This window comes from Cherax quadricarinatus, unplaced genomic scaffold (assembly GCF_038502225.1).
Source record: "Cherax quadricarinatus isolate ZL_2023a unplaced genomic scaffold, ASM3850222v1 Contig1185, whole genome shotgun sequence".
In the NCBI taxonomy this organism is placed as follows: domain Eukaryota; kingdom Metazoa; phylum Arthropoda; class Malacostraca; order Decapoda; family Parastacidae; genus Cherax; species Cherax quadricarinatus.
In genome coordinates, this window is record NW_027196211.1 from 70011 (window position 1) to 80000 (window position 9990).

A 9990-nucleotide genomic window follows, 5' to 3' on the forward strand; every position below is an offset into this window, starting at 1 on the left:
GTGGGTGTGTGTGTGGGGGGTTGGTTGGTGGGTGTGTGTGTGTGGGGGTTGGTTGGTGGGTGTGAGTGTGTGGTCAACACGGGTCAGTCTTTGACCTCATTAATATCACCCGTGGGATGAGGTATTGACATTGGCCGGCTAGGGAATGTACTTCATATCCTCTTTCTAGAGATCATAGGCTTCCCTCTGACGGCATTTTAACTACAAACGTGAGCACATTGTTGACAAAACTCAACACTGAGGATACCGCCATGAAGAAGGCGAGTTTTTGTAGGTAGAAGTGTATCTGCCGTAACACTGAAATCTCCGTGTACTGATTGGGAGTTGGTAACAAGCTTGTTTTTTTTTTTTAAACATGGTGCAATAGTGTGTGTGTGTGTGACTTGTGACCTCTTGTGTCTTGATGTGACCTATTGGGGGTTGTAAACATGGTGCAGTAGTGTATGTGTGTGACTTGTGACCTGTTGTGTTTTGATGTGACCTGTTGGGGGGTTGTAAATAGTGGGGTTGCAATAGTGTATGTGTGACTTGTGACCTGTTGTGTCTTGATGTGACCTGTTGGGGGGTTGTAAAACATTGTGCAATAGTGTGTATGACATGTTTGCCTTGTTGTGACCTGCTGTGACTTGTTATATCTTGCTGGGGGTTGAGTGAAAAAAATGGGTGTGTGAGAGTTGTAACAAGTGAAAGTTGTGAACATTGTTGATATTATGAGGAATGAGAATAATATGAGAATACTTCATAACAGATATTAAGAAAAGAATGAACATGAATTTCAAGAATGTCCTGATCAAGAGGAAGATCAATAACAAGATCGATATCTGTTATCAACAATGATGGTGATATGCAACAAGAGGAAATTCACAAGGCATTACAATCCGAGGTAGATCGAGTGAATGCTTTATAGGAGAAGGCTATAGAAAAAGGTAAGTTTATATATTCCAGACTTTGTATAAAAATTAGTGTTATATTCCTGACTTTCTATAGTGTGTATTAAAATTAGTGTTATATTCTTGACATTGTACATCGAAAAAATATTTTTTTCCCACGTAGAAAATGATTTATATATTTTTTCCCTCACAGAAAATGAGATGAGGTCTAATGATACCTCTGAGACCGTTGATTCTGACCACGGTACCACACAGTCTGGGGAGTAAATGCTTCCCACCGCAGTACCTCACAACTCCGAGGAGCGTCCACGAATAATTTGAGGGGTGATGAGACCTGAGGAGCATCGCCACGCTAGTCGGATCAATCCTCAACCCAGGAAGATGAGTACCCAGAACATGTGACATATATACTGAATTATTTATTAAAAGTTTGAGGCAAAACATTTCAGGTGAAGATCAAAAATGGTCAGTTTGTAATTAATTTAGCATTTGAGATTGTAAGTGAGGAGAAAATATCAGAAGTCTTTGATCGATGAGTGGAAGCAATATTAGAAAGATTTGAGACAGAATTACAAGATAGGGAAGGTTCAGGGTGGATTATAGATCATATTGAATAATTTAGTTCAGAGTACAACTCGGGTCATATATGGATTACCCGAAGTTGAGAGGTAGGCAATATATTTTTGATCCAAAGATAAATGATGGGTTGTGTGTACTGCTGCTGTTACCGTATATAATTGTCACAAAATTGGCAAGAATTGGTGTGATATATCCAAGCTTGTGAATACTCAGGGATGGTGTCTTAACTATGCAAAAACTTCTATAGATGAATTTCCCATTACTGGTGACAAGTTAACATTATTGGAAAAGAAAAATAAAGTTTCGTTATGTTTATCAGACAGGATTAGGATGGAGCTTTTGTGTCCATGTGCCATAAGGGTACTAAGGAATTTAAGAATATTATCATGTGCAAATTATTGATGGATGAGTCACACCTTGTGCTGATTAAGGAGTTTGATGGGGACGTCAGAACGATAATGCATGAAAAAGGTAATGTTAAGAAACATTGTCATAGTTGTTTAATGAAGTTACATACACAGGAGGAGTTAGTTATAAGCGAAGATGGATGTAAGATCAACCAAACCCTCCACAAGGATCAAATGTCCATTTTAAAAATTATAGTCATGCTCATTCTAGCGAATATGTATAGGAGTTTATAATTTTGAAAGTGCTCTTGATCGTACTTGCTCTGCTGGGAAAATTGAAGAAAGACATATAGTCATTGCTTATTGTTACGTAATATTTGATCAAGAAGGAACTGTGATTTCTGTTAAAGGTTACGAGCAGAAGGTATTATGATACCATTATGAATGGGAATGATTAAGTGCGATTTGATTGGCAAACCACATGTGAATTATACTGTGTAACCTTCCTAGATGCAAAATTCAAGTATCGCCACCATGATCACAGGATACAGTTCAGTAATTGCATCGGAGCATATTGTGTTCGTTGCAATTTGCAATGTAAAGATAAGAGAAATAGTTTATTAATGTTTAGTCATAATATGTCCTATGATTTAGGGGTAATTTTAAAAGAATTGAGAGTGGATAAATATAAAATTGAGGTTCATTCAAAACAAACACTTAAATTTTTAAGAGTTTAAGTGCTTGTTATATTTCAGTATTCTCTGAGTTTGGTAAATGGACGTCTTTCCAGTTTAGCAGAACAGTATATCAAGGCAGGTAATCATTCTCAATGACGCACCTAAGTGATACTCTTATTATGTAAAGGCAAACAGGTGCTATGTTATGACTATATTGACAGTTTAAAAAAGAAATCGGGGAAACAAAGTTGCCAAGAGAAATTTCTTAATACATTGAGAAATAGTCACATTAGCCAAGAAGATTATGACAATGTTGTGAAAGTTGTCCAATTGGAGGAAATACAAGACTTTAGGTGATTACTTGATGTTGTATCTCAAGACAGATGTGAGATTGTTAGCTGACGTCTTCATGGAGTGGCGTAAAACACTCAAAGATATTTACAGTTTAGACCTTAGTAATTATATCAGTTTACCATCTTTCATTATGGATGTTTTCTTGTTAAAAACAAAAGTAAAATTAGATATATTACATTTCCATGAATTATATGATCTGATAAAAAGGAATCTCAAATGGGGATTCAGTCAATATACCAAGACTGATAATCCTTAAATTAACCCCAATTTTGATAGAGTGGGATGAGTACTCATATTTTATATCTTGACTTTAATTCATTGTATACCAGTGTTATGGTTGAAGCTCTACCGCAGAATGGTACAAGAAAATTATCTAATGAAGAAAGACTAGATTTCTTGTTTTGGGGTTAACTAAGGTATCAGTGAGTGGGATAAAGGTTATTGTATTGAATGTGAGGTAGCTAGACGAACAATGAACTTCCTTGATATTAACACACATGAATATATCAGAAGACATGTTATCTCCTTATTCTGAGTCTGCTTTGAAAAATGAAGGTAGAAAGATACCCAAATTTAATACGAAATTAGTGGCTGCCCATCTTCCACAGAAACATTATCTAGTGAGTTTGGAATTGCTTCACCTTTTAACAGATCTTGGGTTGGAGATAAAAAAGGTTCATGAAGTATATGAATATAATCAGGCAAAAATGCAAGAGCCCTTCATTAGAACTAATATTGAACAACAAACTGCTATACAATGCTCCATCAAGTTTAAGCTGACTAACAATGGCTTTTACGGTAAATAATTACTTAATATAACAAAGTATGGTGAGACCAATAAATATATAAAGGTTGAGAAAGCATTTGCTAGAGCTGTCAATGACACCTTTTTGAAAAATGTTAAGCATTTGAATCAACACAAAGGGATCTGCACGTTCACCAAACAGAAATTAACTGGTGATCAACCTCTCTATCTAGGTTTTCAAATTTTCGAGATTACTGAAAATAAATTGTGTTACTCTTAGTATAAAGTCTTAAAACATTATGGAGATGATATAAGACTACTGTACAGTAATGCAAAGATTTGTTTACTGAATTAAAGAGAGAACCGTTGGTAGAATATATGGATTTTTTAAATTTGAGTCATGATCATCCATTATATGATAATAGTAGGAAAGGTGAGTTAGGATAATTGAAATCTGAAATGAGTTATTATAATATTAATGAGTTGGTTGCTCTGAAAGCAAAAATATGTTGTGTGAAGATGACTGGAAGAACAAGTAATGTCAGTAGAGACATTTCAGACCATTGTTAACTCATGGTGGTATAAAAATGTTTTCAGAAAAGTTGATAAAGAACTATTGAAGTGTAAGTTTATTAGTAATGTCACAGGAGAGATATGTAGAGTACAGGTTAAGATGAGAGGATTGTCTGCCTTTGATGATAAAAGGTATCACTTGGACACCAGACATTCTCTGGCTTATGGACACCCTGATGGACACCCTGATGGACACCTTGATGGACACTCTGAGGGAAACCAGATATTCCAGCATCTAAACATAGGAGACTAAACTAATTCCCCGCTGTGTTGTACATAAACAGTTGTGAATATTTCTACTATGATGTACGTAGAAACTGTGATGAAGTTGTAGAAAAGTTGTAAAAATGTGTGTACTAGAGAAAATGTATCTTTTTGTATTGAAATATGTAACAAATACAAATTTGTGAAATGAATTTGTGTAATTATTTACCACTTGTATTACCGCTTATTTGCATGACCTCTGTATTGAATCATCTATACCTTAATAACTTTAAAAATGTGTAACTCAAGAGCACTAAAAACACGTAGGTGTTTAGCGCAAAATATGTTATCCAAAGTTAAAACGCCATTTGGTGGTAAAGTATACCAGGGTATTACCTCTAAAAATTGGATCCCAGAGCTGTATTATGACATGTTTGTGTTTACCGTTTGAAATCAAACCGTTTGGTGGTAAACCCTGACAGGCTTTGGAATGTTTACCGTAGCGCCACACATAGGTGTTTACCAGAAGTACGAATATTTACTGGGCTGCAGCCTGAGCGTCCAAAGCATAAGCCTTGTGTTGTGATTCTTCATGGCTTGGAGATAGACTAACGGGTTGTGATCACTGTAGACTGTGACCACCTGCGATGTCTGGCCCACATAAACATCGAAATGTTCCAAAGCCATTACCAGCGCGAGGGCTTCTTTTTCAATGGTAGAGTAAGCTCTCTGATGTGGCTGGAACTTAGCTGAAAAGTATGCGATTGGCTGCAGCTCCTTGTTCCCGATTTGTAGTAGTACCGCCCCAACCCCAGACTCACAAGCATCAACCTGTAATGAAAAAGGTTTGGAGAAGTCTGGAGACAGGAGAATGGGTGCAGAGCACAATAATCTTTTTGCTTTATTAAAAGCAGTGTTACAATCTGACGTCCAAATAAAGGGAACTTTATGACTGGTAAGAGAGGTAAGAGGGGCTACAATATCTGAGAAATTCTTACAGAATCTTCTGTAAAATCCTATCATGCCTAGGAAACGTTGAAGAGATTTCCTATCATGAGGAACTGGATAATCTTTAATTGAAAGAACTTTAGCAAGTTTAGGTGCAACATTACCACTACCTACTTCATGGCCTAGAAAAGTGATAGTGGCCTGGCCAAAGGAAGATTTAGATAAATTAACTGTTAATTGGGAATTCTTAAAGGTCTCAAACAGAGCTTTAAGTAGGTGTTGATCCCAAGTATCAGACACCACAACAATATCATCTAGGTATGCTGCCGTGCCTTCAAGTCCTTTAATAGCCTGATGGATGAGTTTCTGGAATGAAGAGGGGGAATTTTTCATTCCGAAGGGGGTAACTGTATACTGATAATGACCTCCTGGAATCACGAAGGCAGAGATTTCCTTCGCCTTATCTGTCAAAGGTACCTGATAGTAACCTTTAAGGAGATCTAATTTGGACACAAAAGTAGCCTTACCCACAAAGTCAATTACGTCATCCAGACGAGGAAGAGGGTAAGCATCTGTGATTGTGACCTCGTTCACTTTACGGTAGTCTGTGCACATACGAAACCCTCCATCAGCCTTTTTTACTAGGATGCACGGTGAAGCCCATGGACTAGATGACTCCTCCACTAAACCATGTTCTAACAAGAAGTCTACTTCCTGCTGAAGTAGCCTTTGCTTTTCAGGATTAGCTCTGTAGGGGGAGAGTTTAATTGGTTTAGATTTTCCCACATCTACATCATGGTAACCTAACGTACATTTTTTCGGCACATCCGAAAAAATATTAGGATATGACTGTAGAAGCTCAGTTAAATTGGTTGCTTGTATTTCAGATAATCCAGCCATTAAAGGGCTAGGATCCTTGAGGAGGACAGAATTTGAAAGTTTAGTATTAATTTCAGAGATAGAGTGCAAAGAGTCAGAGTCGTCCTCAGAGGTAGAGGACAGAGTCATTACTGGGACTTTATCTGGTGTATGAAAGGCCTTGATTTGATTAATGTGGTAAGTTTTTGTTTTTGAGGTCTTATCAATGGGAGCTACCACATAATTTAAATCAGATAATCTACTTACTATCTGCATAGGTCCCGTAAATCTAGCTTTCAAGGTGTGGCCAGGTATAGGTTCCTGCACCAACACCTTGTCTCCTGGATGGAAGGAGCGGAATTGTGCACTTTTGTCATACCTCTGTTTCATCTTACTTTGAGCTATCTTTAGGTTAGCCGTGGCCAACTCACGTGCCACCTGCAACCTTGAAGACGGGTTGTAGAGTGCTGAGCTTACGTCTTCTCCCATCCATCCTTCTTTGAGCACCCGAAGAGGACCTCGTACATTGTGCCCAAAGATCAGCTCAAACGGACTATACCCTGTAGACTCTTGCACCGTCTCCCGTACTGAGAACAGCAACAAAGGTAGAGATTCATCCCAATCTGTCGGAAAGTGCATGCAAAAACTTCTCATCATTGTTTTTAATGTTTGGTGGAATCTTTCCAAGGCGCCTTGGGACTGAGGGTGATAGGCAGTGGATAAGTTGTGAATTATCCCTAGCCTAGTTAATACTTCCCTAAATGCTTTGGCAGTGAAGTTAGTACCTTGATCACTTTGTATAGTTTTAGGAATGCCAAAACAAGAAATGAATTTTGTTAAAGCTTTGAGAATAGCTTTAGTATTGATACTACGCATAGGGATTGCTTCAGGATATCTGGTTACTTTATCCATAATTGTAAATAAATACTGATTTCCAGACTTTGACTTAGGTAGTGGACCTACACAATCTATAATTAAATCTGCAAAAGGTTCTCCATCAGCAGGTATGGGTTGGAGAGGTGCAGGTTTAATGGAATGTCCAGGTTTTCCAACTTGCTGACATTCTCGGCAACACCTAATATGATTCTTCACATCTTTCTTTAATTTTGGCCAATAAAATTCTTTTGTGATTCTATACAAGGTTTTTGTAATTCCTAAGTGACCTCCTGATGACGTATTATGAGCTATATTTAATATCTGAGGTCTATACTTGGTTGGAACCACTAACCTGTCGTATAATTGCCGGCCCTCTTTCTCCTTACCAGTCTCAGTGCAAACCAAATAATCATTTTTAACTTCATACTTGACTGGATGACCCCAAGAGGATTTACCCATGGCTGCCTCAAAAGCGAATTTTAAAGAAGGGTCCTTTCGTTGTTCCTCCCGGAAGGACAGTCCCTCGGGCATGGAAACAGAGACATCTGGCAATCCTGCAACCTGGGAATAGGAAGGCTTGATCGGGGTCTGTTCACTTGATCTACGAGGCTCTGGCCAGTTTTCCTCGTAAAACAATGTGGCTATTCCGAGATCGGAGTCGTCCAAGGATAGGTCAACATTCTCTCCAGACAACCCTTGGGAAGTTGCCCGAGTTATGGCCAACACCGGAGAAGCATTAATCATTATAGGTTCAGGACACGAACTAACAGTAGTAATGTTATTACCCAGTAATAACATAGCATTTTTCATGGGGAATCCTTTTGAGACACCTACAGTCAAGTACCCAGTGTAATATTTGCACTGTACATAAATTTTATGCAAAGGAACTGAATATATAGCTCCTCCATAGGCTTCCAATAAAACTGAGGAATTCAAGGAAGTATTCTCTGAAAGGGGTAATATTCCTTCTCTGACAAGTGAGCAATATGCTCCAGTATCTCTAAAGGTATTTACTTTAGTTGGTTCTGAGTTTTCCTGAAGGGAAATAAGACTTTCGCAATAATAAGGGGCCATACCTTTTTCTACTTCTCTAGGGGACATGTTACTAGGGATATTAGAGATTTTCCCGATGGGTTGAGGTTTTTGGGGGCAGTTGGAACTGATGTGACCTACTTTATTGCACCTGAAGCAGACGACAGGCTTGCCCTTTACTCCCTGATGACGTTGCAAGTGGTGTCGTTCTGGCTGGTGCCTCTCTGGATATTGTTGTCGAGATGCTCCATAAGTAGTTTGCCTCTCCGCAGGGGGACCATATGTTGAGAAGCGTGGCTCACCAGGTGACTTGGTTGGATGACGTAGACGCTCTCCCTCCGGCTGGCACTTCATTCTCCAATGTTGTCGATCTCTGCTCACGCCAGACTGTTGAAAAGAGAGACGGGACCGCTCGGACAAGGAGCGGTTCGTTTCGAAGGTATCAGCCAACCTGGCCGCCTCCAATGCAGTGGTTAAGTCACGATCCTGCAGAAAGACACGAACCTCTGGTCCCACAGACTCCAGCAGGTTATCAATCAGAATAAGCTGCACCAGCTCCTCACAGTTAGAGACACCACTCGCTTTATACCAGCTGGTAAAAGCTTTGGTTTGCTGTCTCACAAAGTCCACCAGGGATTGACCAAGCTGCCGCCTGTTCAATTTGAAGGTCTTACGATATTTAGCTGGGATACATGTATATGCTCCCAACACTGTGGTCTTCACTACTTGATAATCAGAGAATTCAGCGTCAGTTAATACCGACGTAAATTCCTGTGCCTTACCCAATAATGCTGTATGAACCAACGCTGCCCAGTGCTGTTCCGGCCACCTCAAGGCTCGAGCCTGATTTTCGAAGCTTTCGAAAAATTGCTCTGGTTCGGCCTCATTGAAGCGGGGAACAAGCTGTACTGCTTTTTGTAAACTGAAATCGTTTACAGAATGCGAAAACTGCCTCCTTTCTCTTTCCCTATCAAATTCTTCCCTTGCGAATGCTCTCTGTTCCCTAGTTTGCTCCAGCGTGATTTTTGCCAGCTCAAGTGCCAACGACACTGATTCACCTTGAGACAACCCAGCTGCACCATACTGACCATTTTGCTCCGTAGGTGTATCATCTTCCTCATGCGAGAACATAAGAGTTTTTTCCCTAGCTCCCGTAGAGGGAGGAGTTTGATGTGCCATCTCTTCTTCAATAAGTATGTCAGCAATAAGTGAACGCAGTTGCGCAGCTGTGAGAGTGCGTTTATAGGGAATGCCAATGGAACGAGCAATTTGCCAACAACGCTGTAGGGACAATTTAGGTAGGTTATGCAAAGTATATGCCGACACCAGGCGTCTGACTCGTCTAGGTGGCATAAGTTATTCGCTATGCACAGTACGAATACCCCAACGTAACACGTTAATTTGCAGAACACGCTTAGCTATGCACAGTACGATTGCAGAATACGCATACAAGCAAAGCCGACTGCACACAAGATTGACCGTAGCGAAGCGAGCACACTGAACAAGCTAGTAGCGAGCTGTTGAACGATCACACAATAGCAAGGCTGATCATAAGCAACTGACACGCAAAATTTGTAAAGCGAAGCGAAACAGCAAGCTACACAATGTTCCTGCTACAAGCTTCACCCTAAGCTCAACCGTTTCTCTAAGTCCAGCTCCCGGACAGGCCCCCATATTACAACCTAGGATTTCAAATGGCCTGTTATCCCAGGTGTAATGGGAGCAAATAAACACAGTAGAAAAAGTTTAGACTTATATTATCCTTCACCAATTATAACAGCAATATGTACACTATGTACAGTGATAAATATAGTGCACTCCACGGTAAGCAAGGCAGAAATAGAAGCCACAAGATAGCAGACCGTGCTTCAACCAGCTCTAGAATGGGAATGACAAGGGCAGACAGG

The 9990-nt window shown here is 39.6% G+C and overlaps 1 long non-coding RNA gene across 1 annotated transcript; it reads left to right on the plus strand.

Moving 5' to 3' along the window:
• The first annotated feature begins 416 nt into the window (after positions 1 to 416).
• Positions 417 to 3699, plus strand: LOC138851605 (uncharacterized). Its single transcript, XR_011391298.1, has 2 exons — positions 417 to 926; positions 1084 to 3699. It is a non-coding gene; the product is annotated as an uncharacterized lncRNA (long non-coding RNA).
• Positions 3700 to 9990: the final 6291 nt, after the last annotated feature.